At 36.4% G+C, this 4,376-nt stretch overlaps 1 protein-coding gene across 1 annotated transcript in view; it reads left to right on the top strand.

The window, feature by feature from the left end:
• Positions 1 to 2,293: 2,293 nt before the first annotated feature.
• Positions 2,294 to 4,376, top strand: part of LOC106536711 (basic leucine zipper and W2 domain-containing protein 1-A) — a gene marked incomplete at its 3' end in the record, with an annotated part of 16,472 nt that continues 14,389 nt past the window's right edge. Inside the window, 1 exon segment of the mRNA XM_014034028.1 lies at positions 2,294 to 2,373.

Below are 4,376 nucleotides of genomic sequence, written 5' to 3'. Positions count from 1 at the left end.
GATGGACAGGCTGTTCTCCATTTTAGAAAAAAATTGTGCAGAAATGAATGTGTTCATGTCAAATATGGTTTAGTTATGTTAATGTTATTTTGTTCATGGTTTTGTAAATTAAGTTCAAATAAAGACATTGTTACAGAATGTAACTGAAGTGGTCATTCAGAAACTATTGAAAAAACAATTGAAACAATTTCAGAACTATTTTCAATGAATTTTATTTTGTAAAAAAATGTAAAATGATTTAAACAAAACAAAAACAAATGACTATTTAAAACAGTATTTGACTATATACAATGCTGAGCAGAGTCCCTGACAGTGCTGACAAAATGATGGGCTGACACCAAAGAAGACCTGGTTCCCCTGCAGCAGGACATCATCTGGGTGGACCTGCCATCGGTCCACTGTCCACCGCTTTGTCCATGAGCCGGGCTGGCAGACTCGACGGCAGTACTGTGATCTGATCTGTAAAGAAGAAATAAAATAAAAATTCAGTACATTGGAACATACACACATTAAGAAAACAAAACAATTATATATGTGTATATATTTTAGAATAGAATAATTTTGTGGCAGTAAAACATCTTGGTTCAATGTCACAAAATTCCTTAAATGTAACCACTACTGTACATATGTGTGTGTGTGTGTGTGTGTGTGTGTGTGTGTGTGTGTGTGTGTGTGTGTGTGTGTGTGATTTAGAATATAATTTTGTGGCAGTAAAACATCTTGGTTCAGTGTCACAAAATTATTCTTTAAATGTAACTACTACTGTATATACAATTTTCTCAGAGTTAGGAATAGGGTTAGAGCTAGAAATTGCTACATTTAAAGCTCACTAAAATGAGTATACACAAATAAATTTAAAAGAACAATTTTCTGAAACTTTAGTTGATAACAAATGCGTTTTAGTTAAATTTCAATGCTTTTTTTAAAATAAGCTAATGCACTAAACATAAAAACGTACGTCAGGGCCGCCAGGTGGCTACGTCAGTGTTTTCATATTCTTTAATCTTATTAATAAATTAAGCCTAAACAGTTCTTACCTTGTTGCAGTCTTTTGTCAGCCTAAAGTAAATGTAAGGACGTCGAGTAAAAACACTCATCTCCTCAATTATTGCCTAAAATAATAAAACTACGAGCTCCATTTCTGGCTCCATTTTCCCCGCTTTTCGGAAACGTATCACTTATCAATGTGTCACTATGGTAACGGCGCAGCGAGTGGCCACGTAAACATACGTCATCTAGACCCGTCCCAATTCACAGCCGTTTATGCAGTCGACACGAGCAGCCTACGGCCCATGTCGGCTGCAGCTGACGTCAGCTGCAACCCACGAATTGAGCCACAGCCAAAGACAAAGTGTTGGTAGTCTTATCATGTGTTCTTTCTTTAGTCTAAACAAAATGAGTAACGTTCTGACGTAAAAGGTAACACCTCCAGCAATGTAACCAGGAAGAGATGTACATTATAAGGTCAATTCATTATTATAGTAGTAAGAAGTTGTCAGTGTTTGGAGAGGCTCTGCTTCAGAGCAGGGCAGCTGTGTTTTGTTTTAGTTCAGCCCAAGGTCTTGGTGAGGCCTATGCTGCTGAGTGCTGCATGAAACTGATTGGAGTCAGTCAGAAGATCGAAAATAAAGTTTTAAGAAAAAATACAGCTGATTCCTGTTTATTCGGACATACCATTTTGAACAACGCATATTTTTCTTTCAATTATGTGTTGAATTTTAGTCATAAATAGCAATTTATTACCCTTGGGGCACAATTTGGATAATTTATCTGCAAAAAACTGATTTGGTGATAAGTTCCTCTTTAATAATAGTTTAAAACATGCAGTTGAGAGTCTTCATTATTTGACACAATGACCTGTGTTACAATTAAAAATAAATAAAGCATAAACAAAATAGTAAAAGGCACCCCTAAAGTCATTGATTATTATAAATTGTGTTACATTAAATAACCTTATCTCAGCTAAAGCAGTGAGTTTTAAAACATGATGATGGAACAACAAATGTCTCTGAAATAATTATTAAATCAAGTGTTAATTTATATAGGTTAAAGTATGTTTAAGAGCCTGTTAAAATATGCCAAAATTCAGGAAATGGCATCTATTTCGTTCCAATTTTCCTGGGGGAGGACGCACAGACCCTTAAAAGAATCCTATTTTAGTGATCTACAAATGGAACAATAGAGAGGACCGCGCTTTGAATAAATGTCAAATTGGCCTGCCACACAATTCCTACTTGCTTGGCACCGCCCCTACTTGGGGCCGAGCCTACAGATGTCCTGACAGGAAGTCTTTTTTTGTTTGGACCGCTGAGTCTTTACACAGTTGCTTCAATTCCCCTAGTTAACAACCGTTTTTTATCTGCATTTATTTCGGTGAGTACCTGTATTTTTTTTATCTTCTTTGAGTCTTCTTACGCATCAGCTATCTTAAGGCTTCCAGTATGCCGATTGTAAAATACGTTTTGGGGTATTATTTTCGTTTGGAAAAAAATGTTTCTCTGAGGGCGATTTAGTTTCATGATTTAGCAAGATTAGCATTAGCTTTGATACATCAGAAGTCTTTTTTGTAAAAGGTGGCGCGCCTTTTTGTGATTTTTCGACGAGAGGCTGTGTTTAAAATCATAGCAGATACCGAGGTATTTTTGTGTTAAACCTCTGGCATTTTGGAGCTTTGTTTCCTCCGAGCAGCCCGGGCTAACTAGCAGCAGCTCGATGTAATGCCGAAAAACGCACATCGGTCATTAAACGTTCAGTTAGTACCATTTAAATTGGTTGTTTAAAATAAATAAAAAATCTTTGGTATTGTTTAAACTCCTACGCGTCCTCATTCCTCGTTTTAAACATATACAAATATATATTACACCAACTATCCAAATACTCACGGAAAAGGAAAGTTGTCCAATTCTGTTAGAATTTGGGGACGAGAGTGAATTTTTAGGCACAACACCGGCGCATGGCAAGGCCCGAAGTTAGCTCAGGCTAATAATCGATTAGCCGGCTTTTAAATTTTCATTTATAGTTACTTGTAAAATGATATCCTTACAGACTAAAGTATTTCTAAAAACATTTAATTTGAAAATTTATCCCAGACTTATTAAAAGGCGAAAATGGCAGCAACTAATTTATATCACGACCCACCACCTCGATGGTGTCCTTTGTTTCGTCTTCAATTCTATTTACGTGGTTGCTTAATAAACACTCGCAAAATAAGTGCTTACTTTAAATGAAGACATTTTGATTCAGTTTGCGCCAGTGACAAATGAAAGGGGGGGGGGGGGTCACCATTATAGTGAGACTGCCGCACTAACAAGGCTCACATGTAGAGAAAAGCACGTAGGTGTCCATACACACCATCAGCATTTATAAGTAGGCTGCAACAACAGCATTTATGTCTATTTTTGTGTCTTCATGAACTTATCTCCTGTTTGCATTCTGAAGCAATAAAAGGAGTAGTCAAACTACAGAAATTGTGCGAATGCTTATTGCTCAAAACCTAAGCTAAAATATGCTGAAATGGAGCTGAAAATGATTTATAGTAAGCATAGCAAAAAGAAGCTAGGTTTTGCAGCTTGCTGAAAAAAACTATTTAGATTTAGTTTTATAGATGGTTTTCAAATGACAGCGACCTGCAGATCACGTGATCAAATCGCCGTATTTGTGGCTGCGAATGCGGAAGAGGGGATAGTCTACAGCACAGAAATGTATACTGACTGGATTGTTTATGTTTCTATTATGAGTTGTTTTAACAGTCATGGAGCAAGTTTGCGTTCGAGTTAGTTGCACAACCGTGCAGATAAACACTCTTAAAAAAACAGACAGCGTAGAAACACTAAGGAGATGTAGAACTGTCGGCAAAGCGGCGTGATTTTGTGGCTGGCGATCAACCACAAAGATTTCACCCTTCTCTGGATTCCAGAGTGTGTTCAGATCACTCCTACCATGGCTAGTGACTGCATAGTACGTTAATTTAAAAAAATGAATAAGATTGCGCACTATGAACAGAAAAGTTCTGAATATTATGCAATCTACGTAAACACGAACATAGGATACACTGACAGTATCAGATTATAATCACAAAAAGCTCCTTATTATGCAGTATGTACTAGGGTTGGGTATTGAAAGGGTTTAAATCGATACCGGTGCTAAATCGATACTTTCAAAATGGTACCGGTTCCTAAACAGTATTTTAATCGGTACTTTAAAAATAAATAAATAAAACACACACACTCACACAGAGCTTTATGAAACAATGACTATTTCTGAGGCAAAGTCAAACTTGAAATTGACCAACATATTAAATTAAAACCATTAATAATTTGTCTTTGCACCAAATATTCTTAAAACATTTCAGTGTTTCCCCTACCATTATACAGCCC

The sequence above is a fragment of the Austrofundulus limnaeus genome, unplaced genomic scaffold, assembly GCF_001266775.1.
Source record: "Austrofundulus limnaeus strain Quisiro unplaced genomic scaffold, Austrofundulus_limnaeus-1.0 Scaffold1943, whole genome shotgun sequence".
Taxonomy (NCBI): Eukaryota; Metazoa; Chordata; class Actinopteri; order Cyprinodontiformes; family Rivulidae; genus Austrofundulus; species Austrofundulus limnaeus.
The sequence above is the reverse complement of the archived record's forward strand: the minus strand, read 5'-3'. Positions and strand labels throughout refer to the sequence as shown.